General features: G+C 43.1%; 17 non-coding genes across 17 annotated transcripts; 9 read left to right on the top strand and 8 right to left on the bottom strand.

Moving 5' to 3' along the window:
- Positions 1-185: 185 nt before the first annotated feature.
- On the top strand, positions 186-258 carry TRNAR-UCG (transfer RNA arginine (anticodon UCG)). Its single transcript has one exon. It is a non-coding gene; the product is annotated as a tRNA-Arg (tRNA).
- A 1,154-nt stretch (positions 259-1,412) lies between these two features.
- Positions 1,413-1,522, bottom strand: TRNAL-CAA (transfer RNA leucine (anticodon CAA)). The gene is made up of 2 exons: positions 1,485-1,522; positions 1,413-1,458 (listed from the first exon to the last, which is right to left on the bottom strand). It is a non-coding gene; the product is annotated as a tRNA-Leu (tRNA).
- A 277-nt stretch (positions 1,523-1,799) lies between these two features.
- TRNAR-UCG (transfer RNA arginine (anticodon UCG)) lies at positions 1,800-1,872 on the top strand. The gene has a single exon. It is a non-coding gene; the product is annotated as a tRNA-Arg (tRNA).
- Positions 1,873-3,026: 1,154 nt separating this feature from the next.
- TRNAL-CAA (transfer RNA leucine (anticodon CAA)) lies at positions 3,027-3,136 on the bottom strand. The gene is made up of 2 exons: positions 3,099-3,136; positions 3,027-3,072 (listed from the first exon to the last, which is right to left on the bottom strand). It is a non-coding gene; the product is annotated as a tRNA-Leu (tRNA).
- A 277-nt stretch (positions 3,137-3,413) lies between these two features.
- On the top strand, positions 3,414-3,486 carry TRNAR-UCG (transfer RNA arginine (anticodon UCG)). The gene has a single exon. It is a non-coding gene; the product is annotated as a tRNA-Arg (tRNA).
- Positions 3,487-4,640: 1,154 nt separating this feature from the next.
- Positions 4,641-4,750, bottom strand: TRNAL-CAA (transfer RNA leucine (anticodon CAA)). Its single transcript has 2 exons — positions 4,713-4,750; positions 4,641-4,686 (listed from the first exon to the last, which is right to left on the bottom strand). It is a non-coding gene; the product is annotated as a tRNA-Leu (tRNA).
- Positions 4,751-5,027: 277 nt separating this feature from the next.
- Positions 5,028-5,100, top strand: TRNAR-UCG (transfer RNA arginine (anticodon UCG)). The gene has a single exon. It is a non-coding gene; the product is annotated as a tRNA-Arg (tRNA).
- A 1,154-nt stretch (positions 5,101-6,254) lies between these two features.
- On the bottom strand, positions 6,255-6,364 carry TRNAL-CAA (transfer RNA leucine (anticodon CAA)). The gene is made up of 2 exons: positions 6,327-6,364; positions 6,255-6,300 (listed from the first exon to the last, which is right to left on the bottom strand). It is a non-coding gene; the product is annotated as a tRNA-Leu (tRNA).
- Positions 6,365-6,641: 277 nt separating this feature from the next.
- TRNAR-UCG (transfer RNA arginine (anticodon UCG)) lies at positions 6,642-6,714 on the top strand. The gene has a single exon. It is a non-coding gene; the product is annotated as a tRNA-Arg (tRNA).
- Positions 6,715-7,868: 1,154 nt separating this feature from the next.
- On the bottom strand, positions 7,869-7,978 carry TRNAL-CAA (transfer RNA leucine (anticodon CAA)). Its single transcript has 2 exons — positions 7,941-7,978; positions 7,869-7,914 (listed from the first exon to the last, which is right to left on the bottom strand). It is a non-coding gene; the product is annotated as a tRNA-Leu (tRNA).
- A 277-nt stretch (positions 7,979-8,255) lies between these two features.
- On the top strand, positions 8,256-8,328 carry TRNAR-UCG (transfer RNA arginine (anticodon UCG)). Its single transcript has one exon. It is a non-coding gene; the product is annotated as a tRNA-Arg (tRNA).
- Positions 8,329-9,482: 1,154 nt separating this feature from the next.
- TRNAL-CAA (transfer RNA leucine (anticodon CAA)) lies at positions 9,483-9,592 on the bottom strand. The gene is made up of 2 exons: positions 9,555-9,592; positions 9,483-9,528 (listed from the first exon to the last, which is right to left on the bottom strand). It is a non-coding gene; the product is annotated as a tRNA-Leu (tRNA).
- A 277-nt stretch (positions 9,593-9,869) lies between these two features.
- Positions 9,870-9,942, top strand: TRNAR-UCG (transfer RNA arginine (anticodon UCG)). The gene has a single exon. It is a non-coding gene; the product is annotated as a tRNA-Arg (tRNA).
- Positions 9,943-11,096: 1,154 nt separating this feature from the next.
- On the bottom strand, positions 11,097-11,206 carry TRNAL-CAA (transfer RNA leucine (anticodon CAA)). The gene is made up of 2 exons: positions 11,169-11,206; positions 11,097-11,142 (listed from the first exon to the last, which is right to left on the bottom strand). It is a non-coding gene; the product is annotated as a tRNA-Leu (tRNA).
- Positions 11,207-11,483: 277 nt separating this feature from the next.
- TRNAR-UCG (transfer RNA arginine (anticodon UCG)) lies at positions 11,484-11,556 on the top strand. Its single transcript has one exon. It is a non-coding gene; the product is annotated as a tRNA-Arg (tRNA).
- A 1,154-nt stretch (positions 11,557-12,710) lies between these two features.
- Positions 12,711-12,820, bottom strand: TRNAL-CAA (transfer RNA leucine (anticodon CAA)). Its single transcript has 2 exons — positions 12,783-12,820; positions 12,711-12,756 (listed from the first exon to the last, which is right to left on the bottom strand). It is a non-coding gene; the product is annotated as a tRNA-Leu (tRNA).
- A 277-nt stretch (positions 12,821-13,097) lies between these two features.
- TRNAR-UCG (transfer RNA arginine (anticodon UCG)) lies at positions 13,098-13,170 on the top strand. Its single transcript has one exon. It is a non-coding gene; the product is annotated as a tRNA-Arg (tRNA).
- The last annotated feature ends 1,158 nt before the right edge of the window (positions 13,171-14,328 follow it).

Here is a 14,328-nt window from a genome sequence, read left to right as displayed (position 1 = left end):
CACTGCAAGGCATGTTTTTTTCTCTGAAAACACTCATCAAACTGCCATTTTGGATCACTGCAATACCTTAGACAGCAATGTCATGTGCCTGCTCTAACAAATGAAATCCTTTGTGCTCCTTGAGCGTCTTTTCCTATGCGGTGGCTGTTTCCAGTGGAAAATGGTTTCTTTATAAAGAGGCATGAGACCGCGTGGCCTAATGGATAAGGCGTCTGACTTCGGATCAGAAGATTGAGGGTTCGAGTCCCTTCGTGGTTGTTGAGCTCTGTTCTTGTCACTTCTGTAGAGTATTTGCTCCTCTTGTTGTAAATGTCCTCGGAGACTTTGCAAAAGCCTGTGCTTCCTCACTCATGCTTATCATTCAATCCCTGCCCTTGACTGTTTACAGCTACAAAGGTGGCTGCTTTTGCTGAGCTTTCACCACAATGTCAATGACGATAACTCTTTTCTTACAACTTGTGCAAGTCCCAGCAAAGTTTTTACATCAACCTCAAATAAACACTGCTAGTCCACACTGGGATTCTAACCTTTGCCTTACTTTGAACCCAATACCCTGATAGACCTGGGAAGAGACTCTAAGTAAACTATATGACCCAGGGTTCAAACATTCATGGTGGCATCTCCCTTTCTGCTAAGCATTTTGTTTACTAACATGAGAAAATTAATTTCCTATATGATTTAGGAAATCCTTGTCTGCAATTCTGCTGTAAGCCAGACTTTTACAAAGGGGCAGACACAGCATGTCAAGTGGCACGATGCGATTCCTTCTTGTTGCAAGCTCAACAATTTCAAAAGGTTGCCTCGGTTCCCAATTTATATGAAGAGTTCTTGCCTGAAATTTGGAAAGTATGTCTGTCATTTCCTCTGAAAAGATATGATCCGCACCGCAAATGGAACACTGCAATTGGTTTTCTTGCAACCTGAACTCTTTTCAAGGAAGGGTCCGTTGAAATTTCAACAAATGAGTCTTGTCAGAAGAGGGAATAACCCCACCTCTTTCACCAAAGGTCAGAACATACAGGGAAGACCTGTAAGTTATTGCCAAAACCTATCTCCTGAGTTCGGTCTCCTTACATATTTGTCACTTTACCTGTACACTAACCTTTTAAGATTTAGCAAAACAAATTGCCTCCAAAGCTTCTGATCCTGATGAAGTGAACTAGAAGAGAAGATGAGCTAACCCATATGACTGTAGGTGTGCCAAAGGGGATGGAATTTGTCAGTTTGTAAAACGTGTGTTAGAAAGCTTGTAGAAAAAAGTCGGCCTTGTTCCTTTTCTGCGAGATTTTCCAAAAGTCCATGTGAGGTTGCTGTTGAGAAGGCCCTTTGAAGAGCCTAGTAAATGAAAAGACCCAAGAGCTTGTTTTGGCAGGCCTGACCAATGTGCCATGATGGACAAAGTGAAAAAGCTCTGTCAGAAGTGGGATTTGAACCCACGCCTCCATTCGGAGACCAGAAGGCCCATGAGAAGGGAAGAGAAGCCTCTTGAGTCTGGCGCCTTAGACCACTCGGCCATCCTGACAAGCGGTGCACTATGCCCCCATGCAGCTGGCACAATGACTATACTTAACAGAGAAGAGACAACCACAAACTTAGCCTAGAAGACTTCATGAACACTGCAAGGCATGTTTTTTTCTCTGAAAACACTCATCAAACTGCCATTTTGGATCACTGCAATACCTTAGACAGCAATGTCATGTGCCTGCTCTAACAAATGAAATCCTTTGTGCTCCTTGAGCGTCTTTTCCTATGCGGTGGCTGTTTCCAGTGGAAAATGGTTTCTTCATAAAGAGGCGTGAGACCGCGTGGCCTAATGGATAAGGCGTCTGACTTCGGATCAGAAGATTGAGGGTTCGAGTCCCTTTGTGGTCGTTGAGCTCTGTTCTTGTCACTTTTGTAGAGTATTTGCTCCTCTTGTTGTAAATGTCCTCGGAGACTTTGCAAAAGCCTGTGCTTCCTCACTCATGCTTATCATTCAATCCCTGCCCTTGACTGTTTACAGCTACAAAGGTGGCTGCTTTTGCTGAGCTTTCACCACAATGTCAATGACGCTAACTCTTTTCTTACAACTTGTGCAAGTCCCAGCAAAGTTTTTACATCAACCTCAAATAAACACTGCTAGTCCACACTGGGATTCTAACCTTTGCCTTACTTTGAACCCAATACCCTGATGGATCTGGGAAGAGACTCTAAGTAAACTATATGGCCCAGGGTTCAAACATTCATGGTGGCATCTCCCTTTCTGCTAAGCATTTTGTTTACTAACATGAGAAAATTAATTTCCTATATGATTTAGGAAAGCCTTGTCTGCAATTCTGCTGTAAGCCAGACTTTTACAAAGGTGCAGACACAGCATGTCAAGTAGCACGATGCGATTCCTTCTTGTTGCAAGCTCAACAATTTCAAAAGGTTGCATCGGTTCCCAATTTATATGAAGAGTTCTTGCCTGAAATTTGGAAAGTATGTCTGTCATTTCCTCTGAAAAGATATGATCCACACCGCAAATGGAACACTGCAATTGGTTTTCTTGCAACCTGAACTCTTTTCAAGGAAGGGTCCGTTGAAATTTCAACAAATGAGTCTTGTCAGAAGAGGGAATAACTTCACCTCTTTCACCAAAGGTCAGAACATACAGGGAAGACCTGTAAGTTATTGCCAAAACCTATCTCCTGAGTTCGGTCTCCTTACATATTTGTCACTTTACCTGTACACTAACCTTTTAAGATTTAGCAAAACAAATTGCCTCCAAAGCTTCTGATCCTGATGAAGTGAACTAGAAGAGAAGATGAGCTAACCCATATGACTGTAGGTGTGCCAAAGGGGATGGAATTTGTCAGTTTGTAAAACGTGTGTTAGAAAGCTTGTAGAAAAAAGTCGGCCTTGTTCCTTTTCTGCGAGATTTTCCAAAAGTCCATGTGAGGTTGCTGTTGAGAAGGCCCTTTGAAGAGCCTAGTAAATGAAAAGACCCAAGAGCTTGTTTTGGCAGGCCTGACCAATGTGCCATGATGGACAAAGTGAAAAAGCTCTGTCAGAAGTGGGATTTGAACCCACGCCTCCATTCGGAGACCAGAAGGCCCATGAGAAGGGAAGAGAAACCTCTTGAGTCTGGCGCCTTAGACCACTCGGCCATCCTGACAAGCAGTGTACTATGTACCCATGCAGCTGGCACAATGACTATACTTAACAGAGAAGAGACAACCACAAACTTAGCCTAGAAGACTTCATGAACACTGCAAGGCATGTTTTTTTTTCTGAAAACACTCATCAAACTGCCATTTTGGATCACTGCAATACCTTAGACAGCAATGTCATGTGCCTGCTCTAACAAATGAAATCCTTTGTGCTCCTTGAGCGTCTTTTCCTATGCGGTGGCTGTTTCCAGTGGAAAATGGTTTCTTCATAAAGAGGCATGAGACCGCGTGGCCTAATGGATAAGGCGTCTGACTTCGGATCAGAAGATTGAGGGTTCGAGTCCCTTCGTGGTCGTTGAGCTCTGTTCTTGTCACTTCTGTAGAGTATTTGCTCCTCTTGTTGCAAATGTCCTCGGAGACTTTGCAAAAGCCTGTGCTTCCTCACTCATGCTTATCATTCAATCCCTGCCCTTGACTGTTTACAGCTACAAAGGTGGCTACTTTTGCTGAGCTTTCACCACAATGTCAATGACGCTAACTCTTTTCTTACAACTTGTGCAAGTCCCAGCAAAGTTTTTACATCAACCTCAAATAAACACTGCTAGTCCACACTGGGATTCTAACCTTTGCCTTACTTTGAACCCAATACCCTGATGGACCTTGGAAGAGACTCTAAGTAAACTATATGACCCAGGGTTCAAACATTCATGGTGGCATCTCCCTTTCTGCTAAGCATTTTGTTTACTAACATGAGAAAATTAATTTCCTATATGATTTAGGAAATCCTTGTCTGCAATTCTGCTGTAAGCCAGACTTTTACAAAGGTGCAGACACAGCATGTCAAGTGGCACGATGCGATTCCTTCTTGTTGCAAGCTCAACAATTTCAAAAGGTTGCCTCGGTTCCCAATTTATATGAAGAGTTCTTGCCTGAAATTTGGAAAGTATGTCTGTCATTTCCTCTGAAAAGATATGATCCACACCGCAAATGGAACACTGCAATTGGTTTTCTTGCAACCTGAACTCTTTTCAAGGAAGGGTCCGTTGAAATTTCAACAAATGAGTCTTGTCAGAAGAGGGAATAACCCCACCTCTTTCACCAAAGGTCAGAACATACAGGGAAGACCTGTAAGTTATTGCCAAAACCTATCTCCTGAGTTCGGTCTCCTTACATATTTGTCACTTTACCTGTACACTAACCTTTTAAGATTTAGCAAAACAAATTGCCTCCAAAGCTTCTGATCCTGATGAAGTGAACTAGAAGAGAAGATGAGCTAACCCATATGACTGTAGGTGTGCCAAAGGGGATGGAATTTGTCAGTTTGTAAAACGTGTGTTAGAAAGCTTGTAGAAAAAAGTCGGCCTTGTTCCTTTTCTGCGAGATTTTCCAAAAGTCCATGTGAGGTTGCTGTTGAGAAGGCCCTTTGAAGAGCCTAGTAAATGAAAAGACCCAAGAGCTTGTTTTGGCAGGCCTGACCAATGTGCCATGATGGACAAAGTGAAAAAGCTCTGTCAGAAGTGGGATTTGAACCCACGCCTCCATTCGGAGACCAGAAGGCCCATGAGAAGGGAAGAGAAGCCTCTTGAGTCTGGCGCCTTAGACCACTCGGCCATCCTGACAAGCGGTGCACTATGTACCCATGCAGCTGGCACAATGACTATACTTAACAGAGAAGAGACAACCACAAACTTAGCCTAGAAGACTTCATGAACACTGCAAGGCATGTTTTTTTCTCTGAAAACACTCATCAAACTGCCATTTTGGATCACTGCAATACCTTAGACAGCAATGTCATGTGCCTGCTCTAACAAATGAAATCCTTTGTGCTCCTTGAGCGTCTTTTCCTATGCGGTGGCTGTTTCCAGTGGAAAATGGTTTCTTCATAAAGAGGCATGAGACCGCGTGGCCTAATGGATAAGGTGTCTGACTTCGGATCAGAAGATTGAGGGTTCAAGTCCTTTTGTGGTCGTTGAGCTCTGTTCTTGTCACTTTTGTAGAGTATTTGCTCCTCTTGTTGTAAATGTCCTCGGAGACTTTGCAAAAGCCTGTGCTTCCTCACTCATGCTTATCATTCAATCCCTGCCCTTGACTGTTTACAGCTACAAAGGTGGCTGCTTTTGCTGAGCTTTCACCACAATGTCAATGACGCTAACTCTTTTCTTACAACTTGTGCAAGTCCCAGCAAAGTTTTTACATCAACCTCAAATAAACACTGCTAGTCCACACTGGGATTCTAACCTTTGCCTTACTTTGAACCCAATACCCTGATGGACCTGGGAAGAGACTCTAAGTAAACTATATGGCCCAGGGTTCAAACATTCATGGTGGCATCTCCCTTTCTGCTAAGCATTTTGTTTACTAACATGAGAAAATTAATTTCCTATATGATTTAGGAAATCCTTGTCTGCAATTCTGCTGTAAGCCAGACTTTTACAAAGGTGCAGACACAGCATGTCAAGTAGCATGATGCGATTCCTTCTTGTTGCAAGCTCAACAATTTCAAAAGGTTGCCTCGGTTCCCAATTTATATGAAGAGTTCTTGCCTGAAATTTGGAAATTATGTCTGTCATTTCCTCTGAAAAGATATGATCCACACCGCAAATGGAACACTGCAATTGGTTTTCTTGCAACCTGAACTCTTTTCAAGGAAGGGTCCGTTGAAATTTCAACAAATGAGTCTTGTCAGAAGAGGGAATAACCCCACCTCTTTCACCAAAGGTCAGAACATACAGGGAAGACCTGTAAGTTATTGCCAAAACCTATCTCCTGAGTTCGGTCTCCTTACATATTTGTCACTTTACCTGTACACTAACCTTTTAAGATTTAGCAAAACAAATTGCCTCCAAAGCTTCTGATCCTGATGAAGTGAACTAGAAGAGAAGATGAGCTAACCCATATGACTGTAGGTGTGCCAAAGGGGATGGAATTTGTCAGTTTGTAAAACGTGTGTTAGAAAGCTTGTAGAAAAAAGTCGGCCTTGTTCCTTTTCTGCGAGATTTTCAAAAAGTCCATGTGAGGTTGCTGTTGAGAAGGCCCTTTGAAGAGCCTAGTAAATGAAAAGACCCAAGAGCTTGTTTTGGCAGGCCTGACCAATGTGCCATGATGGACAAAGTGAAAAAGCTCTGTCAGAAGTGGGATTTGAACCCACGCCTCCATTCGGAGACCAGAAGGCCCATGAGAAGGGAAGAGAAGCCTCTTGAGTCTGGCACCTTAGACCACTCGGCCATCCTGACAAGCGGTGTACTATGTACCCATGCAGCTGGCACAATGACTATACTTAACAGAGAAGAGACAACCACAAACTTAGCCTAGAAGACTTCATGAACACTGCAAGGCATGTTTTTTTTTCTGAAAACACTCATCAAACTGCCATTTTGGATCACTGCAATACCTTAGACAGCAATGTCATGTGCCTGCTCTAACAAATGAAATCCTTTGTGCTCCTTGAGCGTCTTTTCCTATGCGGTGGCTGTTTCCAGTGGAAAATGGTTTCTTCATAAAGAGGCATGAGACCGCGTGGCCTAATGGATAAGGCGTCTGACTTCGGATCAGAAGATTGAGGGTTCGAGTCCCTTCGTGGTCGTTGAGCTCTGTTCTTGTCACTTCTGTAGAGTATTTGCTCCTCTTGTTGTAAATGTCCTCGGAGACTTTGCAAAAGCCTGTGCTTCCTCACTCATGCTTATCATTCAATCCCTGCCCTTGACTGTTTACAGCTACAAAGGTGGCTACTTTTGCTGAGCTTTCACCACAATGTCAATGACGCTAACTCTTTTCTTACAACTTGTGCAAGTCCCAGCAAAGTTTTTACATCAACCTCAAATAAACACTGCTAGTCCACACTGGGATTCTAACCTTTGCCTTACTTTGAACCCAATACCCTGATGGATCTGGGAAGAGACTCTAAGTAAACTATATGGCCCAGGGTTCAAACATTCATGGTGGCATCTCCCTTTCTGCTAAGCATTTTGTTTACTAACATGAGAAAATTAATTTCCTATATGATTTAGGAAATCCTTGTCTGCAATTCTGCTGTAAGCCAGACTTTTACAAAGGTGCAGACACAGCATGTCAAGTAGCACGATGCGATTCCTTCTTGTTGCAAGCTCAACAATTTCAAAAGGTTGCATCGGTTCCCAATTTATATGAAGAGTTCTTGCCTGAAATTTGGAAAGTATGTCTGTCATTTCCTCTGAAAAGATATGATCCACACCGCAAATGGAACACTGCAATTGGTTTTCTTGCAACCTGAACTCTTTTCAAGGAAGGGTCCGTTGAAATTTCAACAAATGAGTCTTGTCAGAAGAGGGAATAACCCCACCTCTTTCACCAAAGGTCAGAACATACAGGGAAGACCTGTAAGTTATTGCCAAAACCTATCTCCTGAGTTCGGTCTCCTTACATATTTGTCACTTTACCTGTACACTAACCTTTTAAGATTTAGCAAAACAAATTGCCTCCAAAGCTTCTGATCCTGATGAAGTGAACTAGAAGAGAAGATGAGCTAACCCATATGACTGTAGGTGTGCCAAAGGGGATGGAATTTGTCAGTTTGTAAAACGTGTGTTAGAAAGCTTGTAGAAAAAAGTCGGCCTTGTTCCTTTTCTGCGAGATTTTCCAAAAGTCCATGTGAGGTTGCTGTTGAGAAGGCCCTTTGAAGAGCCTAGTAAATGAAAAGACCTAAGAGCTTGTTTTGGCAGGCCTGACCAATGTGCCATGATGGACAAAGTGAAAAAGCTCTGTCAGAAGTGGGATTTGAACCCACACCTCCATTCGGAGACCAGAAGGCCCATGAGAAGGGAAGAGAAACCTCTTGAGTCTGGCGCCTTAGACCACTCGGCCATCCTGACAAGCAGTGTACTATGTACCCATGCAGCTGGCACAATGACTATACTTAACAGAGAAGAGACAACCACAAACTTAGCCTAGAAGACTTCATGAACACTGCAAGGCATGTTTTTTTTTCTGAAAACACTCATCAAACTGCCATTTTGGATCACTGCAATACCTTAGACAGCAATGTCATGTGCCTGCTCTAACAAATGAAATCCTTTGTGCTCCTTGAGCGTCTTTTCCTATGCGGTGGCTGTTTCCAGTGGAAAATGGTTTCTTCATAAAGAGGCATGAGACCGCGTGGCCTAATGGATAAGGCGTCTGACTTCGGATCAGAAGATTGAGGGTTCGAGTCCCTTCGTGGTCGTTGAGCTCTGTTCTTGTCACTTCTGTAGAGTATTTGCTCCTCTTGTTGCAAATGTCCTCGGAGACTTTGCAAAAGCCTGTGCTTCCTCACTCATGCTTATCATTCAATCCCTGCCCTTGACTGTTTACAGCTACAAAGGTGGCTACTTTTGCTGAGCTTTCACCACAATGTCAATGACGCTAACTCTTTTCTTACAACTTGTGCAAGTCCCAGCAAAGTTTTTACATCAACCTCAAATAAACACTGCTAGTCCACACTGGGATTCTAACCTTTGCCTTACTTTGAACCCAATACCCTGATGGACCTTGGAAGAGACTCTAAGTAAACTATATGACCCAGGGTTCAAACATTCATGGTGGCATCTCCCTTTCTGCTAAGCATTTTGTTTACTAACATGAGAAAATTAATTTCCTATATGATTTAGGAAATCCTTGTCTGCAATTCTGCTGTAAGCCAGACTTTTACAAAGGTGCAGACACAGCATGTCAAGTGGCACGATGCGATTCCTTCTTGTTGCAAGCTCAACAATTTCAAAAGGTTGCCTCGGTTCCCAATTTATATGAAGAGTTCTTGCCTGAAATTTGGAAAGTATGTCTGTCATTTCCTCTGAAAAGATATGATCCACACCGCAAATGGAACACTGCAATTGGTTTTCTTGCAACCTGAACTCTTTTCAAGGAAGGGTCCGTTGAAATTTCAACAAATGAGTCTTGTCAGAAGAGGGAATAACCCCACCTCTTTCACCAAAGGTCAGAACATACAGGGAAGACCTGTAAGTTATTGCCAAAACCTATCTCCTGAGTTCGGTCTCCTTACATATTTGTCACTTTACCTGTACACTAACCTTTTAAGATTTAGCAAAACAAATTGCCTCCAAAGCTTCTGATCCTGATGAAGTGAACTAGAAGAGAAGATGAGCTAACCCATATGACTGTAGGTGTGCCAAAGGGGATGGAATTTGTCAGTTTGTAAAACGTGTGTTAGAAAGCTTGTAGAAAAAAGTCGGCCTTGTTCCTTTTCTGCGAGATTTTCCAAAAGTCCATGTGAGGTTGCTGTTGAGAAGGCCCTTTGAAGAGCCTAGTAAATGAAAAGACCCAAGAGCTTGTTTTGGCAGGCCTGACCAATGTGCCATGATGGACAAAGTGAAAAAGCTCTGTCAGAAGTGGGATTTGAACCCACGCCTCCATTCGGAGACCAGAAGGCCCATGAGAAGGGAAGAGAAGCCTCTTGAGTCTGGCGCCTTAGACCACTCGGCCATCCTGACAAGCGGTGCACTATGTACCCATGCAGCTGGCACAATGACTATACTTAACAGAGAAGAGACAACCACAAACTTAGCCTAGAAGACTTCATGAACACTGCAAGGCATGTTTTTTTCTCTGAAAACACTCATCAAACTGCCATTTTGGATCACTGCAATACCTTAGACAGCAATGTCATGTGCCTGCTCTAACAAATGAAATCCTTTGTGCTCCTTGAGCGTCTTTTCCTATGCGGTGGCTGTTTCCAGTGGAAAATGGTTTCTTCATAAAGAGGCATGAGACCGCGTGGCCTAATGGATAAGGTGTCTGACTTCGGATCAGAAGATTGAGGGTTCGAGTCCTTTTGTGGTCGTTGAGCTCTGTTCTTGTCACTTTTGTAGAGTATTTGCTCCTCTTGTTGTAAATGTCCTCGGAGACTTTGCAAAAGCCTGTGCTTCCTCACTCATGCTTATCATTCAATCCCTGCCCTTGACTGTTTACAGCTACAAAGGTGGCTGCTTTTGCTGAGCTTTCACCACAATGTCAATGACGCTAACTCTTTTCTTACAACTTGTGCAAGTCCCAGCAAAGTTTTTACATCAACCTCAAATAAACACTGCTAGTCCACACTGGGATTCTAACCTTTGCCTTACTTTGAACCCAATACCCTGATGGACCTGGGAAGAGACTCTAAGTAAACTATATGGCCCAGGGTTCAAACATTCATGGTGGCATCTCCCTTTCTGCTAAGCATTTTGTTTACTAACATGAGAAAATTAATTTCCTATATGATTTAGGAAATCCTTGTCTGCAATTCTGCTGTAAGCCAGACTTTTACAAAGGTGCAGACACAGCATGTCAAGTAGCATGATGCGATTCCTTCTTGTTGCAAGCTCAACAATTTCAAAAGGTTGCCTCGGTTCCCAATTTATATGAAGAGTTCTTGCCTGAAATTTGGAAATTATGTCTGTCATTTCCTCTGAAAAGATATGATCCACACCGCAAATGGAACACTGCAATTGGTTTTCTTGCAACCTGAACTCTTTTCAAGGAAGGGTCCGTTGAAATTTCAACAAATGAGTCTTGTCAGAAGAGGGAATAACCCCACCTCTTTCACCAAAGGTCAGAACATACAGGGAAGACCTGTAAGTTATTGCCAAAACCTATCTCCTGAGTTCGGTCTCCTTACATATTTGTCACTTTACCTGTACACTAACCTTTTAAGATTTAGCAAAACAAATTGCCTCCAAAGCTTCTGATCCTGATGAAGTGAACTAGAAGAGAAGATGAGCTAACCCATATGACTGTAGGTGTGCCAAAGGGGATGGAATTTGTCAGTTTGTAAAACGTGTGTTAGAAAGCTTGTAGAAAAAAGTCGGCCTTGTTCCTTTTCTGCGAGATTTTCCAAAAGTCCATGTGAGGTTGCTGTTGAGAAGGCCCTTTGAAGAGCCTAGTAAATGAAAAGACCCAAGAGCTTGTTTTGGCAGGCCTGACCAATGTGCCATGATGGACAAAGTGAAAAAGCTCTGTCAGAAGTGGGATTTGAACCCACGCCTCCATTCGGAGACCAGAAGGCCCATGAGAAGGGAAGAGAAGCCTCTTGAGTCTGGCGCCTTAGACCACTCGGCCATCCTGACAAGCGGTGTACTATGTACCCATGCAGCTGGCACAATGACTATACTTAACAGAGAAGAGACAACCACAAACTTAGCCTAGAAGACTTCATGAACACTGCAAGGCATGTTTTTTTTTCTGAAAACACTCATCAAACTGCCATTTTGGATCACTGCAATACCTTAGACAGCAATGTCATGTGCCTGCTCTAACAAATGAAATCCTTTGTGCTCCTTGAGCGTCTTTTCCTATGCGGTGGCTGTTTCCAGTGGAAAATGGTTTCTTCATAAAGAGGCATGAGACCGCGTGGCCTAATGGATAAGGCGTCTGACTTCGGATCAGAAGATTGAGGGTTCGAGTCCCTTCGTGGTCGTTGAGCTCTGTTCTTGTCACTTCTGTAGAGTATTTGCTCCTCTTGTTGTAAATGTCCTCGGAGACTTTGCAAAAGCCTGTGCTTCCTCACTCATGCTTATCATTCAATCCCTGCCCTTGACTGTTTACAGCTACAAAGGTGGCTGCTTTTGCTGAGCTTTCACCACAATGTCAATGACGCTAACTCTTTTCTTACAACTTGTGCAAGTCCCAGCAAAGTTTTTACATCAACCTCAAATAAACACTGCTAGTCCACACTGGGATTCTAACCTTTGCCTTACTTTGAACCCAATACCCTGATGGACCTTGGAAGAGACTCTAAGTAAACTATATGACCCAGGGTTCAAACATTCATGGTGGCATCTCCCTTTCTGCTAAGCATTTTGTTTACTAACATGAGAAAATTAATTTCCTATATGATTTAGGAAATCCTTGTCTGCAATTCTGCTGTAAGCCAGACTTTTACAAAGGTGCAGACACAGCATGTCAAGTGGCACGATGCGATTCCTTCTTGTTGCAAGCTCAACAATTTCAAAAGGTTGCCTCGGTTCCCAATTTATATGAAGAGTTCTTGCCTGAAATTTGGAAAGTATGTCTGTCATTTCCTCTGAAAAGATATGATCCACACCGCAAATGGAACACTGCAATTGGTTTTCTTGCAACCTGAACTCTTTTCAAGGAAGGGTCCGTTGAAATTTCAACAAATGAGTCTTGTCAGAAGAGGGAATAACCCCACCTCTTTCACCAAAGGTCAGAACATACAGGGAAGACCTGTAAGTTATTGCCAAAACCTATCTCCTGAGTTCGGTCTCCTTACATATTTGTCACTTTACCTGTACACTAACCTTTTAAGATTTAGCAAAGCAAATTGCCTCCAAAGCTTCTGATCCTGATGAAGTGAACTAGAAGAGAAGATGAGCTAACCCATATGACTGTAGGTGTGCCAAAGAGGATGGAATTTGTCAGTTTGTAAAACGTGTGTTAGAAAGCTTGTAGAAAAAAGTCGGCCTTGTTCCTTTTCTGCGAGATTTTCCAAAAGTCCATGTGAGGTTGCTGTTGAGAAGGCCCTTTGAAGAGCCTAGTAAATGAAAAGACCCAAGAGCTTGTTTTGGCAGGCCTGACCAATGTGCGATGATGGACAAAGTGAAAAAGCTCTGTCAGAAGTGGGATTTGAACCCACGCCTCCATTCGGAGACTAGAAGGCCCATGAGAAGGGAAGAGAAGCCTCTTGAGTCTGGCGCCTTAGACCACTCGGCCATCCTGACAAGCGGTGCACTATGTACCCATGCAGCTGGCACAATGACTATACTTAACAGAGAAGAGACAACCACAAACTTAGCCTAGAAGACTTCATGAACACTGCAAGGCATGTTTTTTTCTCTGAAAACACTCATCAAACTGCCATTTTGGATCACTGCAATACCTTAGACAGCAATGTCATGTGCCTGCTCTAACAAATGAAATCCTTTGTGCTCCTTGAGCGTCTTTTCCTATGCGGTGGCTGTTTCCAGTGGAAAATGGTTTCTTCATAAAGAGGCATGAGACCGTGTGGCCTAATGGATAAGGCGTCTGACTTCGGATCAGAAGATTGAGGGTTCGAGTCCCTTTGTGGTCGTTGAGCTCTGTTCTTGTCACTTCTGTAGAGTATTTGCTCCTCTTGTTGTAAATGTCCTCGGAGACTTTGCAAAAGCCTGTGCTTCCTCACTCATGCTTATCATTCAATCCCTGCCCTTGACTGTTTACAGCTACAAAGGTGGCTGCTTTTGCTGAGCTTTCACCACAATGTCAATGACGCTAACTCTTTTCTTACAACTTGTGCAAGTCCCAGCAAAGTTTTTACATCAACCTCAAATAAACACTGTGTTATGATCGCTTCTGTAGCGTTTACTGCTGACTGCACTGGTATTGCAAACCAAGCAGTTCTAATGTCATTACATGCATTTGCTTGCATAGTTTGGTTTGCACTTAAACTAGTTGCTGATTCCATCTGCAGTCGCTCTGAAGTTTATGACAGTTTAATATGCTTTTGTGTAAACAAACATTGTCTGCTGCAGTGGAGGGGCGGTCCCTTTCCTGCAGGCTGCATATCATTGTCTGCCTTTTCCTGCTATCAGCCTGTGATTAATTACCATTCACTTGTGTGGGAATCTGCAGGTCTGCTCCCATTGGATGACCTCAGTATAAAGAACTGCTTCCTGCAATGCCTCAGGGGCTATCATAGTTTCAGATTCTATCTGTTACTCTGCTCGTGCCCCACCTCGTTCCTGGTCCGTGTGGACTGCGCTGACTCCTGCGAAGGGGTCAGCGAGTCCTCCTAGTTCTGCTCTTTTTCTAGAAGTTGCTACTTGCTTGTCTTGTGTCATATATTGGTTCATCGCCAATATATACGCATACTTGCGCATTTTGTTATTTTCCTTGTATTCGTGTTACGTTAATATATCAGTGTCGCTGATATATACGTACACGAACTGTTTATTTCCTGTGTTCAGTTAGTCAGTTTTCCAGCACGTTTTGGTAGTTTGCGCGTATCGTGAACACCCGTGCTGAGCTAGTTATCCTGTTCCTGGTCCTGTTTGTGGATTGCGTTCATCTCTGCGAAGAGATAACGAATCCTTCTGAATCCTGTTCCTGGTCCTGTTTGTGGATTGCGTTCATCTCTGCGAAGAGATAGCGAATCCTTCTGAGTCCTGTTCCCTGTATTACTTCAGTCTTAGTCAGAGTTCCTGCTTATGTCATATATCGGTTCATTGCCAATATATACATATGTTAGTCA

Source organism: Hyperolius riggenbachi, chromosome 8, assembly GCF_040937935.1.
Source record: "Hyperolius riggenbachi isolate aHypRig1 chromosome 8, aHypRig1.pri, whole genome shotgun sequence".
In the NCBI taxonomy this organism is placed as follows: Eukaryota; Metazoa; Chordata; class Amphibia; order Anura; family Hyperoliidae; genus Hyperolius; species Hyperolius riggenbachi.
Note: the sequence above shows the minus strand (reverse complement) of the source record. Positions and strands in the feature narration are given on the sequence as shown.